Here is a 19,815-nt window from a genome sequence, read left to right as displayed (position 1 = left end):
TGTGCTTCTTTTCCATGTGAGAAGCAGCCTCCACCGTTTTTGTGTGCTTTAGCATCTGCAGAAAACACTCACTTCTGTAAATTTGTCACCACTGACGGCAGCTGCCGTGTGGAAGTGTTTGCCTGATGACAATGACACCCATAGTTAATTCACAGCTTGAGCACAGATTGTCTGAAGAAAAGAGTCCTCAATTGACAGATGGCAGGGGTAAAGAGGGAAATCGCTTCAGTTGAGGGCAGCCATATCACACAGTACAGTAGGAAATTGATTGATTACTTCTGCTCTCCACTTGATGGCAGCATTTGTACAGTGAAACTTGGTGACTCTAAGCCGCTGACGTGCAGCACTGGAATGAGGAATAAATTAACTTTATGGGTCATATGAGTTATGTAAAGACCCTGATAATCTGTAGAAATATGTTAGCTATAGATCCATTTGTTAATATTCAGATTCCATAGACCCCAAATATGACAACCCTGGTGTGAGGGCCCACAATTTAAATGGTAAATAATATATGTTTTCATTAATAAAGACCAAATTAATACACTCTCAGAAAACAAGGTGTCACTGGAGTGGTTTTCAAAAAGTACTAATATGTATACTAGGTACTGATACTAATATATACCTATATATATAACATGTAAAATATTATTTAGAAAATAGTAGCTTGTATTTCATTGCAATATTACTTTTGTCTAATACTTTACTGTTAGATGTATTATTTATTCCTTTATTTAAATTTATTTTCATCTTTTTTTCATTTATTTTATTATAATTAATTATTTGTCTTTTTAGTTAGTTAGTTTGAACTTATTTTCATTATTGATTTATTTTTACATTTTTGCTCTGTTTTTCTCAAAACTTGTTCACAGACCCCCTTAGACTCCCTTGCGGCCTCCCGCTCTAGAAAACAAACACATTCAGCTTCTGTTTACTTTTTAATCTTTTTCAAAGCTTTTTCAATATGAACCAATTCTCCTAGTCCTCCCATTCTCAGATGATTGTTGAAATATCCTCACATCAGTCGTCCAAACAGTTCTTGTATCTGCTCAGTGCTAATTATGTCTTCCCATTCTGCAGACAACTAATAGCCTTTTTCCAAGAATGAACTCAGCATAGCTATTAAGTACCACGATGAAAGATTGGTGTGAATTTAAGAGCTGGCTAAGATGGGCCAGATGGGAGATGCTACTGAGCATCCTGCCTATAAAACAAGTAAATAATTCCCATTCACCTTAGCAGGCAGAAAGCACTGAGGGAGACGCTCAGGTCACGGATCTCTGTTTCTTGGCTACTTATGAAGCTCTCAGATTTAGTGTACCCCAGAATTTGTCCTCAATACCATGTTTCAACTCCTGAAGACCTTTTAAAGGAGAAAAACAAGCACTCAGAGCCATTCAGACAGATGGAGCGAGCGGTGTGAGCTGGACTTGTTGGTTAAAATTCACAAGTGTTCCGATTTCTGAGAAGGAGGTGCTTGTTGAATGGATGAGAACAGAATGAACAAGGGATCGGGTGAGTTTTCCACCACAGAAGAAGCCTGTAGTCTATCAACAGCCGCTGCTACTCATCCCAGCATGTTCATTTATTCACGCCATCATTTATTCATCTTTCCTCCTCTACCCTGGTCTCCATTTTCAAAGTGAATTTCTAAGTTCCTCTGTGAAAGACAGGAACATGATGTTCTTTCTCCAAGAAAGCCCTCCTGCACTCCTCACTCAACAAAAAATAAGACCTTTGTACGTCAGCATTGTACGTTTTTAGTATTTTGTTGGCCCGTTTTACACATAGTTTGGTCGCCGTTTATGAAAGCACTGTGTCTGAGCCTCCGCCACTCCCACAGATGGACGAGAGAGACTGGAGACTGACAGTAATGGAGGGATGGAGTGAGAGTGTGAGATTAGACGAAAGATCTGCCTTTTTTAAGCTTTTTCGCTCTACCTTGGCTCATAGCATGCCTCACTTCTGCGGCACGTTGCCATGGGAACACAGCTGCAGCACTCGAGTCGTGAGTTGGGGAGGCTGGGGGTTGCTATTTAGTAAACCCGTTCGCGTTTCTTCATTGGATTTAACAAGTTGGAAGGAAAAATACGGCTTACAGAACCTACAGTCTTAGCTCTGCCAATACTGTGAGCAAATGTGTTATTTTGTGTTCACTTAGAAGCTTGAAATGTTCTCATCTTAGAGGGGTCTAAGTCAGCTCTCCAAAGGATCACTTCATAGTTCATCCAAATATCTCTATTGCTTACATCTGGGTTCCAACATGTTCAAATTTATTAAACAGACTCGAGGCACACATTTTGAAAGGATTGTTCAGCTAAAAATCATATATTCACCCTTATTCATGTTATTCGTTGTTTTGTGGAAATGTCCCAGTTGTTATTTTGTGTTGTTTTTCTCACTGTATGGACAAAATCAGTGAATTCAGTCATTTTTCAAAATGTCTTTTTTTGTGCTTTGCAGAAGAAATTAACTCATAAAGGTTTGGGAACAACACAAAGGTGAGTAAATGATGACAAAATTATCCACACTTAAACAAAGTTTCTTTATTGCCATGCATGGTTCCATGAACATTTAACAGATACGGGACCATTAGAATAGGTTCTGTAAAGTGGAAAAAAGTCCTGTATGTTATATATATGTTATGTATATGTTAAAATAACCTCTTTTTATAATGATCTTTATATATATATATATATATATATATATATATATATATATATATATATATATATATATATATATATATATAGATCATTATAAAAAGAGGTTATTTTAAGATCTATTTACTAAAATGTTCTTTAAGAAACCCAAAATAGTTCTTCTATCACTGCAAAACATATTCTGGAAACTTTACTTTTGAGAGTGTGGGTGAGCTATCCCTTTAAGATCATCTAACAAGGCATCTTCTCACTTATCTTCTTCTCTCATGCATCACTGTTGTTGTATTGGCTCTCTGACAGCTTTAACTGTGGTGAATAAGAATGTCATCACTAATATAAACACATAACAAACATACAGTCACCATACTATGTTGTTCTCCCTCTTTGGATTGATTAAGAGTCCAGCTCTCAGCAGGCATGCACATGGCATAATGTCAATAGCAGGCACGTGCACACATCAAAGTGGGCTTGAGCACCTGCACTTTTTTCGTTTTTTTTTTTTTTCTTTGTAAATAAATTAATATGTATTGTGTGTGTGTTTCTGTTTGAGCACAGCTTTCCCTGTCAAACAAATAAAAGTCAAGGGGGAAGTCGTGGACTAGTGGTTTGATTCCTAATCCTAAGGTTGTGGGTTCGAGTCTCGGGCCGGCAATACCATGACTGAGGTGCTCTTTAGCCAAGCACTGAACCCCCAACTGCTCCCCGGGTGCCACAGCATAAATGGCTGCCCACTGCCCCAGGTGTGTGTTCACGGTGTGTGTGTGTTCTCTGCTGCGTGTGTGCACTTTGGATTGGTTAAATGCAGAGCACGAATTCTGAGTATGGGTCACCATACTTTGCTGTATGTCATGTCACTAATTTTTTTTTTAAATATCAGGTCGGCTTAGGAAATGTTGAGACTCTCATGGCCGCCAAAGTGAAGGGTCATTCCAAACCAAAGTGCTCAAACCTGGCCACTTCAAAGGGCCCTTTAGAATTAAGGTTTTCAAAGGGTACAACTGATGGACACTTTGGGCTCCCATAATACTTTGCACAGATTCTTTGCATGAGCACGTGATTATGACGCAGAAGGGCACTTCGAGAAACAGTTGTTTGGTCCCCTGCACCCTTTGAAACTCTCACTCCGGAGGATAAATCCTTTCAAGGGATTAGGGCATAGGGATGTGCCCTTCCAAATGGAACAGAGGGTCTGTCGAGTTCCAATGCCTTTCTCCCTCCGCGTCTCCACGCAGCACAGCAGTGTAGCACATATTGATCAGCACATCACTGACAGGCAGAGAGCTGCAGAAGTGAAGAAGTGAAGCCCTCCCTCCCTTTCCAGTTGTGTTTGTCTTGGTGTGAAGGTGAGTGGTGATGAACAAAAGACTAGGCTACCTGTGCCTCAGATTTACAGATAATTATCCAAAACACAAAAGGCAAATAGTTAATTTGTCTGGCTAACATGACTCATGAGAGAGCTACCGTGAAAGTTAGCTAAAGTAGAAAATCTAGTAGGTTAGACCAGTTTGTGTTCTTTCACTGCATGATTTAGTTTATTAAAATGCATTTAGAATGATCACAAAATTCAAGATATGGGGGCAGAAATTTATACATTTATACAATTTCATAGTTTTTAAATAAAATGTATGCATTTAGCAGACACTTTTATCCAAAGTGACTTACAGTGCATTCAGGCTATAATTTTTTTTACCCTATCATGTGTTCCCGGGGAATCAAACCCCCAACAATCCAAAGTTGGTCAAATAAAGTTGGTATGATATGTTAACAATCTACCAGTTGAGCTACAGGAAAACTAAGTTAATCAGTATCACAAGAGGACTGATGTTTTCCACCAAAAAGCAACATGATTATAAATGTGATTTTGATTTTATACAGCAATTAAATAAACAAGAATTTAATATTAAGACACATTTTAGACAAACTACGGACTATTTTTGCTCTATTTCACAAACTAACATAATTCCAATTTACTCTCTGAGCAACATTGAAATCGCATCATATGACCCCTTTACATTTTTCCTTTCTCTTTGGAGTGTTACAAGCTCTTGGTGCATGAAGAAGATCTATAACGTTTCAAAGACTAAAGTCTAAAATCCAAAGAGATATTTATAAAAGTTAAGAGTCAATCACGCCCTCCTAAAATGGCTTGTGGGGCAGTTCTAACTTTGCAGGACAGTCTGGTGCTTCTGAATCACAGCCTGTAAGTACATTTTCATATGTAAAGGATTTGCCACTGATGATTCAAACGGGAGTTTTAAGCAGTTTAGAGTAGGCTTGTTGTTGTTGCTTCTCTGATCACAGATGCAGACTTTGTTTTATGTTTATGCAGCACGATATGCAATGCAATGCATAAAAAGACAGGGTTTTTTTTTTTTAACCTTAAACAAAATAAACTTCATACGGCCCCTTAAAAGTATTTTTTCGTTTTATTTTTTTATTTATTTTTTTTTTTTTATAATTTCAAATATCCTGTATTCAATGTTTTATGTTTAAGTGTACTGCAGGTTAAATGCATTCATGTTCCTGCATTAAATGCATCTAAATACCTAATGTAGCTTTTGTTTTCTCTGAATTGCAAAGATTAATCCGTGTAAACTTATCGGAAAAGATTAATTTCTATCACTGGTGTGAACTGATCACCACGGAATATGCAGAATATCAAAAAGGTGGTGAGCTGTCCACAGTAGTCCTTAAGATATCAGCACTATATAACACACTAAGCATAATATTGTCTAATTATCGTTATCGTTAAAATAACGTGTTCTTGTAGCAGTGATGGATAGAGTCAATAGAGAACGCTTGAACTAAGGCTCAAAATGTCCAGTCAGTCAAGAGTGTTGCTGAGGAAATCATTTTATTATTAGGTCTTTCAACACATATATGTTTTACCAAATAAAAGCACAGCACTTTTAGAGTTCATCCCACTATTTGATGTGAGCATAAGTATTGGAACAGTTGAATTTAAGGCAGATGTAAAAGATTGAAAGCTAATATTTAGTTGCAGATCCCTTGTATGCAATCAGAGCAGTGAGTCTGCAACCCATAGACATCACCAGACTCTTGGTCTTATGCTTTGAAATTATTTACCCAGCTTTTAATGCAGCCAATTCCAACTGTTACTTGTTTTGGGCGAGTTTCTGTCTTTAGTCTCCTCTTCAGATGGCGAAATTAATGTTCAATCAGATTAAAATCTGGAGATTGATTTGGGCAATTTACAGATGAGGTTGTATGCTTAGAGTCATTTGCAGTTTCGCTTTTTTTCTCCACAATTTTGATTTCCAATCACTTAGATCAAGGTTAATCTTTGTCTCAATGGTCCATCAACTCAGTTCCAAAACTCTACTGGCTCACATTTGTGAAGAATCTTGCCTTTCTATTTTTGGTGCTGATGAGAGGTTTGCATCTAGCTTCTGTAATTCTGTGTCAAATTCTCCTGTGGACTGTAGATTGACAGAGCATCACCCCAGCTTTCTGAAAGTTGTTGGTGATTTTTACAGACATGTATTTTAGGGTTCACTTGCACAGCTTTTATGATTTGTCTGTCGTCAACTACTGTTGTTTTTCTCAGCCGATCAGGTCATCGTTGATTGCTGATGTCAACGATAGTTTCCAAACTCTTGATTTCTCCATGCCCTTTGATTTTCCTATAGTTTTAATTGACTTCCTCTTTTCTTTTAGCATCCAAATTGATTGCTTTTCTTTCAGAGTCGGCTTCCTCGGCTTCATCCTGGTTTGTGTCATCATGGAATGCAAGACTTAGAATGCAGAAGCAATGGATATAACTGATAAAACACTTTCCCTTTTAATATCTGAAGAATTAATGCAACAGGACACAGCTGAACACTTACCTGTGAGGAAACTATTCCAATACTTTTGCTTACATCAGATTTACAGATTTCTTGACTCCAAAGCAAAAAGAACAATTTTGTCTTTACTGTTCCTGTATATATACTGTACTGTACTGTATATATATATATATATATATATTATTATTAACAAGTAATTGTAACACTTTACAATTATGTTCGATTAGTTAATGTTAGTTAATGCATTAAAGTCTGTTAATATTGTAAAGTACTACCTAAAGAATCTATTTCGTGCGTACACTTGAAAAATATTAGCAGCAACCAAACATAACGGGTGGCTGCATATTGCGGTTGAAATCACGCAGGAGTGGCATCATCCCAGTGTGGAGGGGTCTACCCCGAGCTTCACTCTCTCACTCCCCCTCCCATTCTCTTTCTGTATCTCTCACTGATCCCACAGTGTAAGGCAGCTAAACAAACAGCGGAATCTTTTCAGTGAAGACAGCGACAGAGGTAAGAAACTTTATATTCATACCACCTAAATTTGCAATAATCGATGGCAGGAATGCCTGGGCGAAATAGATGGAGCACCTCGTTACACTGTATCGGAGGTCAGGCATCGTGGGTGCCCAGACTACGCAGTGCTCTTATGAGAAGCCACCTGCACGAGCCGCGACTCACGCACTTTATCCAGAAATCGTGTATCGTGAAATCGTGCTTTCATGCGTTTCTGGCACAGCGCGGTTTCTGTCCAAATTCATGCGTCTCAAAGCATGTGTGTTGTAAAGCTCAAATGCGTAGGCTTGATGTGATTTCTCTCGCGAATGTTTCATGTGTGGTGTCATGTAAGATTCTGCATATGCTGTAGTTCACTTGGAGCTGGGCTTAATCTGTGGGCATGTAACAAACACGCAGAGCGACTGCAGGAGACACACCGTTAGATCGCCACTGACAGATGTGCGGAGGGGATTTGGTATTAATATACCATGGCGGGGTTTTGTTGGCGAACTGCGTGACACGGTTTCGGCTCACGGAAAAAAAGACGGGAAGGGGATTGTGCTCCAGTATTTCATAACTTTGACACGACTCATTTTGTCTCATGTATTATGCATTTGTATGTTCGTAAGAAAGAATGTTGGAAAGCATTACGTCTCCAAGAATTGTGTGGTGGAATTTCATTAGCTCACAGGGTTTACGTGTTTGTACGGGTGAGAGAGTGAGAGATTTTGAACAATGATTAGTATTTCTTTAAATATGCTTCGAGAAGTAACAAGGCACTGGCTTTGATTTGTCTCTATGACAGTACAGGTCCAATTTCCAGGATAACCTGTTGGACACACACACACACATACACGCAGTATAAATGCACTCGCATTATATACAATCTTTTTATTTATGTAACTGAATTCTTAAATGATTTATATATAGGCCTATAGGCCTACATATATATATAGTGTACATTTTATTTTAAATTATATAATTCAATGGGTTACTTGCTGTTTCTTTATAATTAACTATTATTTTCTAAATACAGCATGAGCAATTGATCTGAATGTAAGCATGGTTTAATTTAGCCATATGCGCAAGGCCACTCACTGATAATTACATCTGTGTTGATATTCAATATTACAGCATAATTGTGAGTGTGATATTGCTTTTATATTATATAAATTAGATTATGTGTTCTAATTTATAAGTTATAATTTAATGACAGATAATTTACAGTTAATACAAAAACTGGACAGTTTGATAATATATTTCATTTCTGTCAAAGCATCCTGATATGAGTTCCCAAGTGCACAGATTGTAAGTTGGTCTTGTGTAATAATTTCTATTGTGTATCAGTCGATTCATATCACAATACCCTGACTGGAGTTAAAGATTTAATTGCATACATTCACCAGTAAAACATCTCAATACTGAAAAGTTATGGCTAATTAATGTCAATGAATGACCTGAAAGTGATAGTGAAAGGGTTTATAGCAGAGCTTAGCAGGATTACGGTCCCATTGGTTTGCACAGGTGGGTGCCGCAGTGTTTGATGTCACTCTGTCAGTCATTGATGTTTGGAGCGATTAGCTCAGTTCCTCAGCTACATGAGCTCTGTGATTGCACAGATAGCCCAGGGCTCAAACGGCTATGGTCACAAAGGTCAAGCCATTTCAAAATCAAGGACATTTTGGACAATGTCTACCAGCATGACTCTGTTTTTACCTCCCTCAAGCTTCATGGTTTGAGGGTGCACAACCTGGTCTTTAAATGGCCAAATGTGGTTGATGTGTGGCGTATGAAAGCATAATGAAGGAAATGGGCACTATGGTTGATGTTGTTCTTGTGCACTTAATGCATCTTTCTCCTCACTGCACAGAGAGGCAGTTATTGTGATGCCAAGCTCAGCTGTCCCTTTGCTCCACATTCATCCCTAAAGATCGAATCCCTAAAGGCTTTCAATGTGCCTTTTAATTAGAGCCTTATAATGATATAAGAGAGACAGAGACTGAAGGAGAAAGTATGTGTGTTAAGAGGGAGGGGTGTCTTATTTTCTGCTTCACATTAATGAATAATTGCTTTGATTTAGTAATGAAGACTATGGCTATGTTGCGTATGATGTCAGAACTGTTATGCTTTTGGGGGGTAATAGTTGTTTTTAATCTCATCAAGTTTAGGCCGCACACTAATTCTGTGTAAAATTAAATATAAGTCAAGTCAGTTTTGCTGTGATTCAGTGGTAAATTATGTTGTTAGAGTTTCATCTAGCCAGTCTATCTAGCATTTAAGCAAATTTTGTCGGAGTAATGAGGCTCTGGTAATTAATAAATTATTTGGCTTATGTAATAGCAGAGTTTTCTTTTTTTTTCTTTTCTTTTTTTGAAGATTAAACTGAATGAGAGTCACCATGACTGTGATGACAAAGTAGTAACTATACACCATAGCACTATTTTAACATTTAAACCAAGCTGATAGGTATTCTTAGATATTTTTCTTAAGTGATATTATTCTATAACTATCTATATACAGTTACCAAATCAAATCTACTAGCCATCACCACCCGACATGATCCTAAGCATTTCAAATATAAGCATGTAGGAACATTTGAATTCAGACCAGTAACCAAATCAGAAACAAATATACGTAATGTAAAATAATGCAATATATACACTACTGTTTAAAGGTTTGGGGTTAGAACACATTTTTAATGCTTTTGACTAAAGTGTCCAATTCTTACCAAGGCTGCATTTATTTGTGCAAATAATATTTATTATTTATTTATTATTAAAATAATATTTTAAAATGTAATTTAGTCCTATAATGTCAAGTTTTTACAACTTGTGCTGTCATCTCAGTAGGATGGTGTTTGTACATGATTTCCCCCCTGCAGTCCATTCCTAATTTACTTACATTTTAAGAGACAGAGAAATTCACACATGCAGATACCTTACATGTATTGTCTAATATGTGTTATTAGACCCACACAAATCCATACATAATTTGCATTCATTGGTATGAATTTGCACCTGTGTGTGTGAAAGCAGATTTATTTCTGTGAGCTGGACGATATAATGGACGTGTTTCCCACCTAAACATGCTCATCATCTTCACGCGTTTGCCCGGCGAAGACTCTTCCCTCTAGTTGATCTACAACTTCCTGCCAGTCAGGCTGTCTGAGTGTGTTATGATGATGTGCTGGTTGTAATTGTTGTGTGTCTCTTCATTACAGAGTCTTATGATGATGGGTTAATGAGGCTTGCCTGTTTACCTTACTGTCACTTCCTATTGGCTGGTTTAGGGGCTAATTACACTAGTTACACTATTACTGTAACAAATTATTATTTGTCCGGTCTCATCTGTGTTTTGATTGTGTTTAGTTTGCCTGCCTTGTTTGGATTCTCTTCAGTTTGGATTATTAAAGACTTTTGAATCTTCTTCTTCGTGTGCTTTTAACGAACCAAGTTGTGTCATTTACAACATGGATCTGTTAGACTCTCTGCAGACAGTCTACTGCGTTTTTGTACATTTATATATTTCAATTAATACATTAAAATCAAAGTATGGAAATGTTTTCTAAAGTTGTTGTATGAAACTGCTTCTTTTTGATATATTTTCTGTGTTATATCTGTGTGGCGTTGCCTTTCAGTGCTTTATTTGTTGTTATATGATTAATAACTTGTTGCTATATGTTTACTCTGGTGATGTGGATGGTTGTTAGTTGTTAGTAGCCCACATCAAAAAACGCCCACCTTCAAACCTCTGTGATGAGTGTAAGGTGCCTTTTCAGTGTAAGTCTATGGGATTTTGGTGGAATTTTTTTGCATGTGTAAGTCTTTTTGACAGAAAATAAGTATTTTTCCTCGGAAAAGTAAAAGCACATTTCTCCTCAATAATTGCATGGATTTTCATGTGCATACTACAAACAATTTGAGTTGTGCACCAGTAGTAATAATGAATGCTTTAGCAAGCATCACCAATAATTTGAGTTTGGAAAGCATGAAAATTAAACAGACATTTTAATTATTATGCGAGTCAGTATATATGTATGAGAAGGCAGTGTCACGCCGCTTGATGTTTATTGTAATGGTTATTTTTTATGTGCGGAAGTTTTAAGATAATATAGAGATAAATTCTAAAATTAACTGGGCCTATGATGATTATAAAATAATCAAATCAGTATTTCATATCCACATATCTATTTATACGGACAGTAGCCATGCAGTTAGAGGGATAATGTACAGCCAGAGGGATCTTGCATTTATTTATTATACACGTTTTGGTTAAGTAAGATTTTATTTTATAGAGTTTTCCATCTCAAGAAAGAAAAAAAAAATGGTCCATCACTCTCACAATCTTAAATTGAAGATCATTGTGACGATAATGTCCGAAGAGAAGTGTTCAACACAGGCAGCAACATTACCACACAACCCTGATGAGAGAACTAGAAACAGAAAGACAGAGAAGAAGAGGGCGAGAAAGAGATTAAGGAACTAACGTAGATATTTGAATGTGTCAAATACGCAGATGTGTAAAATGCACATTCAATTTAAGGTCCCTGCAGTTTGCCCCCTATTGAAGCATTTGATAAAATTATTTTGTGTGATGTTGCTGGCTATTTTTTTGCCTCTCTTACCATAACAAACAACTTACGTTTTATGCTTTGATGATTATGAGCACTACAAAATCATTTTGAAGAGACATTAGTGACTTGACCTGAACTAATTTAATTGTTTTGTTTGTATACGAGCAGTATGCATCATTTCTGCTTTTTCTCACATCTGAAATAGATAATTATTTACCATTTTACCTTTAGTGATATAATGCATTTGTATTAATGGAAAGATTTATGTGAAAATGTATATGCCAATTAAAATGTTGCAGCATTTTCATCATGCTTACTGATCTTTTATCACCTAGCTAAGTTTGATTTTGCATTAAAATTAGTGCATTATAATTATTTTATGTATATCTTTCTCTTGTATTGCAATATGGCAGATCTGTTTATTGGTGCCTGGATTGGTACAGATGTTCAAATCCTTGATTCAGAGACCTTCACGTCCAAATATGTCAGAGACAGGCACACAGCCGGGGTTAGTGTTCACGCTGTAAATACAGAAACTGACTGCATGTTCAAATATGAGCAAGAGAAGGTGTGCATGGTGAGAGACTTTTGTGTGTTAGTCTGTGTGTGTGTTTGAAGGGGTACCATCTGCCATCTGCAGTACTCTATGCCAGGCCCGTTACCCCCCATCATCCACTAGTGAGTGTGTGAAGCATACAAACCTGGGAGTACGAGAGAACGAGACAGAAGCTGAGGATTTTTAGCAACAAGTAACCAGGAATGTCTTGATGATTTTTCTTCTCTTTTTCCTGTTTCAGTTAGACGAACCACTGTTCAGAGAGCAGCTCAGAATCACAGATACTGGTGTTTTTTTCTGCCTGTCCCAGTTCAATGTTTTGGCAATAAAGTTTATCTGAGTCTCTGCCCACATCTCAACTCCCACCCTCTCTCTCTCTATCTACCACCAGCAGCATGTAAGAATCAATCTCAATTTTGTGAATACCAAGCTTTCTGTGGTTTTACTGGTTAATCTGATATATAGTTTATACATTTAATGGTGTTGAAGGAAAGAGCAGAATCTGCAGAAACAGAATTCACCATGGACTGTTTGTACCAGTGGTGAATAACTTATAACTCAGCCTAGTTGGGAATTAGAGTGCTACGATACAACTTTTGCAGTCCTAAATATTTGAGGATTACACTATTAAACTTAGTTAAAATATAACCCTACAGAGTTTCTAAATCTTCACAGAAGCCTCCAATCATGTGTAATGTCTGGAACAAAATGTTTGGTGATTGGATTACAGACATGAGATCATGTTCTGTATGAAAGACTTAAATCCTTCAGACATAAAGGCTGATGTTCACATTTACACTCGTTTAACTTAGATACCGGTAGTTTCTAAAAATTTATTTACAGTTTTAAATAAACTTCTTAAGCTGTAATTTAAAATTGTATGTAACAAGACTATAGGGACTAGAGAATATCCTTAAAGTCTTAAAGAGACTTTGTTAATAATTAAGATAATTAATTGAGTTAGTTACAAACTAACTTTCACTTTGTAGCCTCTAGTGCAAACTCTAAAAAAGGTGAAGTGACATTCAGCCAAGTATGGTGACCCATACTCAAATTTGTGCTCTGCATTTAACCCATCCGAAATGCACACACACAGAGTAGTGAACACACACACACACACACACACACACACGGAGCAGTGGGCAGCCATTTATGCTGCGGCACCCGGGGAGCAGTTGGGGGTTCGATGCCTTGCTCAAGGGCACCTAAGTCGTGGTATTGAAGGTGGAGAGAGAGCTTTTCATGCACTCCCCCCACCCACAATTCCGTCCGGCCTGAGACTAGAACTCACAACCCTTCGATTGGGAGTCCAACCCTCTAACCATTAGGCCACAACTTCCCACAAAGTTAGCTATGTCTCACTTTAAGTAAGACCTTACATATGGCTTGTGCAACCAATACAAGTCACTTATCTCCACATTCTGACAATGGAGACTTTCACTGAACTATAAATGGACATTTTCTGTAACGATGCTTTAATGATGCAGAAGCAAAGAAGCAGAAAAATTAGTAAATGCAGCTTCCTGCCCTACACAGTAGTGTTTTCATTACCTAAATCATAATGATTTCCCCAGCCCTGGACTGGTGCACAGCATGCCCTGGATAGTTAAGGGACCCTTTAATAAACAGAGTATCGTGAAGTGAGAATTAATTCACCACCCATTCACTGCCTGTTTGCATTTGCGTTTGTTTGCAGTATCACTGCAAGATAGAAAAAAAAGGGAGGGTTGAGCCTGTTTTCTGCATTCTGGTTTGATCTGATTCTCTCCCATAAATATTTATACCTTTTGTGCACTTCAATGCGTGCTGGAGTAATTTGTTCAGTGTGTTAAATGAGAATGCAAATGGTCTTAACACTGGTTTTGTTTGAGCTTGATTGTTGTTGAAAATGGTTATGATATTCATGTGGGTTTTCTTTTATAACGTGAACAATAACTGAAGACACATAAAGGTCTAATTTTAGAGTAGTCCTCCAGAGAATAACTTGATAACACAAACTTGATAACCTTCTAAAGCACATAGTCTGTGAAACTGTCAGGATCCCACAACTCCCACTTGGATTTGTTGCTTCTTTTTGGTCTTTCATTAGTGCAGTGATTCTACAAGAATGGCTTTCGCTATGTGTGTACATTTTCCACAGCAGTCCTCTGTCGGGGATCGAAAAGTTGAGTCAAACAGGATCTTAGACGTCTTCATAGTCCTGTTCAGAGCTGAATCCAGTAAAAGAAAATTGAGACATAGTGCTACTAAAAGATCAGGATCTGTGTTCTGAGTTTACCTTAGGCTGGTTACATCTAACTGGCTTTCATCTAACTTTTTCTCTAAATTAATACATTTCTATTCAAACTATTATGTGGGCTTAAACAGAAATGCATATTTTTATTTTCTCAAATAGAAAAATATATATTGCTATTTCTCCAGGTTTCACACAGATTTAAGAGGTGCACATCTGTGTAAATAGCTCAAGCAGTAGAGAATGCAGTAGAGGAAGTAACTCAGAGGTCATGGGTTTTCTCCCTGTGAATGCATAAACTGAAAAATGTTATATCTTGAATGTCATTCAGGTTGATTTGAATGACAGAAACTTCTTTTATACACATGCATAAATGTAATCAGAATGTGTGTTTCAAACATGTCACCTACAGTAACATTCTGAGGTCACTGGAGTCGGCTTTACTGAGAGCCTTTACAGAGATTCATTCATTCACTGAAGAGTGAATCAGAAATGTTCCTTTCCCTTTTACATATGCTCATTAGATTTGTTATGCCCATTGTTGCTCAGCAAATATAGTTTTTCGTTTTTTTTTTAATTAAGAGGCTGACTGGGCACAGTAATTATAATGAACAGAATATAACTAAATATAACTTAAATTTAGGGGGCAGTCGTTGCCTAATGGTGGCCTAATAGTTAGAGAGTCGGACTTGTAACCTGAGGGTTGTGGGTTCGTGTCTGGCAGGAATTTTTGGTGGGGGGCAGTGAAAAACCAGCGCTGTCTTTCATCCTCAGTACCACGCAGAGGTGAGACCCTTGAGCAAGGCACTGAACCCCAAACTGCTTACATGGCTGCCCACTGCTCCGGTTGTGTTCACTACTGTGTGTGCACTTGGATGGGTTAAATGCAGAGCACAAATTCCAAGTATATATGGGTCACCATACATGGCCACACACTTCACTTCACTATCACTTTTACTTTCACTTAAATGACATGTTGATGTATTAAAACACACCTTCCTATTACTTCTTATAAATGTTGTATTGTGACAACATTTCAAATTTTTTAGAACAATTACATTGTGCAAATATTCGATCCCAATAATATTTTTTTTTTGGGTATCTTAAGTGTTGTTAATTCAGTAATTCCCCCCTTTTTTAGTACTGGGATTTTTTTTTTTTTTTTTTTACTCTGATATATCTGTAAAAGTGAAACATAACAAGTTCTGAGACAAGTGCATCGTCACTTAATGGGCAGACGCAGTGGCACACAAATCTCAGTGTGTGAACGTGTGTACAGAAGAGGTCACTTTACTGGTCTGTACTCAGGCCCTCATCAGACTGACATGTTCACTCAAGCACAGCATGTTTGCAAGGTCAGCAGTCACCAATGGGACTTCCATTTCTAACTCTTTTTCTCCCTGTGGACCCACACTAGTATTACACAGTTACTGAGGCACATAAATGGAGACACAGCCGCCAGAGTGGGGCTAAATGTGTCCGCTGAGACTTATCAGGACACTTCTCTTCTGGCGCTTTTTAAACTCAGTCTATATACACTGCTGTTCAAAAGTTTAGGATCAGTACAATGTTTAATGTTTTTTTTTTTTTAAATAAGTCTCTTTTGCTCACCAATGCTGCATTTATTTGATAAAAAATACAGAAATAAATGTAAAAATTTGATAGAGCGACCATGTTGAGCATTGCATTTTTCAAGTCATCTAATTGCCCATTTGGGCAGTGGCAGCCCAGATAAAGTCCAATTTATATATTAATCTATTAACTCTATTAAACTATCTTACTCTCATTATCTGTTGCTATTTTTCTGTCTGTGAGTCATGACTTACTTCTATTTTCAGAACCATGGACAGCTCAGTTACTTCTGTGCTCAATCAGGAAAACATCACATGCTGCAGACATGCTCCCATCATGCAGAGATGAACTGCTTTCTGATTCACAGGGTTTCACACACTGAGCAGGGGATATGTATAGAAGTTCACTTCTTGGAAGAATTTATTCATTCATTTAGATCTCACAAGATATAAGAATAAGTGTGTGTTAAATTACAGTGTTACATTGTTTACTGTTGCATTGGTTAATTTTCCCTTTTACATCTGAATATAGAATTGAACAGATTTCACTAACCATGGGATTTCCACATCTTTGATTTGATACTCTTTTGCACTTCGTATTGCTGACTTGAATGTTGAAAGACAGATGTATTCGAATTCATTGGTAGTTCATGGTGTGCCACCCTAATTTCTCTTTTAAAAATATGGTTCTGATTTTAAATCAAATCCTAGATAACTAAACTTAAATAGTGGACTTTTTCCCCCCTTTCAAACCCTAATGTTTCCTTCACATTTTGATAAAATAATCTTTGTAATGGAGGAGGCCAGAGTTAATAGAATCCTATTGAAGATTTTAGATTCACAGTAAGGGGTGAAGTAGAGGAGTGACATAACTGATTATGATTAGCTTAGCCTTCCCTTTACTGTTCACTCCACGCCAAATTGTTCACCAGAATTAACACAAACCTTGGGTGTTTTACTAATTTTGCACAGTTTCTCTGTCAGTGGCCAGCCCCTCTATAAGCTGTTCTTTGTGCAATTTCTAAGTTTGATCTATTCCGTGATTCAGCATTAGTGGATTAGTAATGATGCATTGCCAAATGGGCTTCCCTCTCGCATGTGATTGGGTCAGCGGATAAAGCATCAGGTCAACTCTTGTCTGGCACCACAACATTATACACAGATTTCAGCAGCCTTTGTATTTCTGGGTAAATGTTGATTTCCATGCCAAACCAGGGGGACTTGAGAGCCTCGGGGGCAGTTATTCACACTCACAATCATATGATAAGCAATCATAATGCATTATGCTACTTGTGCAAGATGCATGCCTAATTTGTTCTGAGTGAGTCATATGTCACTGACACGTTGACTTGAATTACTGCTTGTGTGTGTGTGTTTTCATGCACACATTAGTGAGGTTCATGTTTTGTCCTTCTGACACTGAAAATCAGCCAAAAAAATTTCTGACTAAAACACTAGTTCTTTCACTGAGTATTGTTAACCAGTATCACAAACAAGAAAGTTTTTCTTTTGAATACAAGTGTGGCTAGTAATTTGTAACGGGAAATGTGTAGGATTTATCCTTGTAAAAGTGAATATTTTGCAGTGGCTAAATATTGTAATGTGATTCTTAATGTCATTTTTTTTGTGATTACATAAGTGTCCTACACTTGTTGTTTGTTTATTTATTTAGTTAGTTTGTTTGTTTCCTGTTATTATAATAATAATACAGTGCAATTATTCCTGTAAGTGTAAAATAGTTTTAATACAGAAGTTCATTTAACAAAAGTTGATACTGAGTTACTTATGTTTTAGACACAACATTGGCAATTACATTGACTATTATTGCACCACCAATAAATATAGTTTCAAACAAACCCAAAGCATTATTAACTGTTTCGCCCAGGATTTCTGAAGTCAATGTGTTTGAATGAATCGCTTGAGTGATTCAACGACTCACTCATAAAATAGCCACTTGTTATGTTCCTGAATGAATCTTCATATTTGAAAACAGTGCACTGATTAATTTTAACGATTCACTCATAAGGTCGATAACGTACTTCCACCTCCTGGCCTAACAGTGTTAATGCAGAAGGAGTCACTGATAAATCCCCACCACAGCATGAACAGTGAAACAAGCTGTGGAAATCCTGGTGCTGTGTTAGCACTCTTGGGACGCCGCTCATATATCGTGTAATATTAAAAACATCAAGCTTTGTGTACTGCCAAGCAATGCACAGACCAGAAATGTAAATTTAATTAAACTCCTTTTCAAAGACTGATTTCCTTTTAATATCTATACACCTCAGTCTCTTTACACCCTGTTCACAGTCTGGTCATCCTTCTTCACTCCCATATTACCTCCCTGCACTGCTTGATTATCACAGGCGAGCCAGCGCTGGGCAGCCAGGAGTATTCAGTCTGGTCGAGGGAGATTGAGCATTGAAAGAAAGGTTCTTATAAGCGCATGCTGTCATGCTCTGCTGCTCGCAGGGGTTACAATGGCAACAGTTGTGATGACTGTGCAAAATGGGATTATTGCAGTGTTGAGATTGTAACACACTGTGGTCCAACTATACAAATGCAGAAGCAGGGAGCAGGAGGAGGCTGTGCATGGGTTGATATAGTAGGCGCTGTTGTGCAATATGCACACTAGGTTACATTGATCTGGCTTACCTTTGTTGAGGTTTATGAAGGAAGAAGAAGCCTGCAAATACAGTACTTGTTTTAGAGATGTTTCCATGTTGAAAGTACTTAGGGCTTGTATTAAAAACTGTGTTGAGTCTTTTTCAAGAAGTTTTAGCTTGAAATGATGGTTTGTAAATGCTATAACTGGTTTACAGTAGTTTAATTAGCAAGTGTGGCCTGGTTATGTAACGCTTATTAATTCCTAGTGGTGGGTTAGTGTAAGGCTTTAAAAACAGATGGCACAAATGGACAAAGAAGGGAGAGAAAGAGACGAACTGAGATGGAGGGAGAGGCGCACAGTTTCAGAGCTGAGTTAAATCATCAGGAAAGAGGGATGGAGGGCATGCGAGAAAGAAAGAGAGAGAGAGATGCAGCCTGTTCAAAGCAGTTCACGCCCTACTGACTCACTAACACCCCAGAGTGCCACATGACCGCATGCATGGAGGCGTCTGAGTGCCTGGGGACAATGAAAAAGAAGAAAAGATGGAGTAGAGAGTTAGGACAAGGTAAGAGTGATTTTCAGTTTCCTTCACTATATTAAAGTTAACAAATCAATGTAAAAATCAACAGAGAATCTAACCAATCACTGTAAAAAATGTAAATGTGGTCAAAATGTGGATTACTTATTAAATCGATCCACTAGAATTTCCATTCATCTCAAGAGTGACTGCCACACTGAACCCTTGATTTCAACCCACAAAAATAAAAAGATGTTTCATTGCGCATTTAAATTTGAAATAAAATTTAAAAAGTGGTGCTAGTTCATCATAAATTCAACCACTATTTATATAATAGCTTGTTTTAGAAAATCAAGACGAAATGCTAAAAGTAGAATATATATTCCAATATGCTGATTTACTATCAATGATGTTCTTTTTATCTTTCTATACATCAAATAATCCTAAACAAAATGTCACAGGTTCCAAAAAAATATTAAGTGCCAAAACTGTTTCCAGCACTGGTAATAAATCAATATATTAGAATTATATTTTGAAGGATCATAACTCTGAAAACTGGAGTAACAGCTGATGAAAATTCGGATTTGCATCACAAAATAAATTATATTTTAAAGTATGTATTATATATGTATAAATAACCTCTGACACAGAGAAGAGACCGTTAAGTTACTGAACATCTGAACATAATGAACCAAATGCACATTGACAGATCTTCTACTGTCTGCTCACAGAAGTATATTTCTGCAAGCGTAAATATTGTGGAAATATCATAATTAATTGTGTCTAGGCA

General features: G+C 37.2%; 1 protein-coding gene across 1 annotated transcript in view; it reads left to right on the top strand.

The window, feature by feature from the left end:
• The first annotated feature begins 6,912 nt into the window (after positions 1 to 6,912).
• Positions 6,913 to 19,815, top strand: part of LOC127950536 (protein phosphatase 1 regulatory subunit 29-like) — an 87,191-nt gene continuing 74,288 nt past the window's right edge. The window contains exon 1 of the mRNA XM_052547662.1: positions 6,913 to 6,982. The gene's annotated coding sequence lies outside the window, so the exon portion shown is untranslated. The remainder of the gene's footprint in view (positions 6,983 to 19,815) is intronic.

Source organism: Carassius gibelio, chromosome A3 (assembly GCF_023724105.1).
Source record: "Carassius gibelio isolate Cgi1373 ecotype wild population from Czech Republic chromosome A3, carGib1.2-hapl.c, whole genome shotgun sequence".
Taxonomy (NCBI): domain Eukaryota; kingdom Metazoa; phylum Chordata; class Actinopteri; order Cypriniformes; family Cyprinidae; genus Carassius; species Carassius gibelio.
This window is presented reverse-complemented; position numbering and strand designations above follow the sequence as displayed.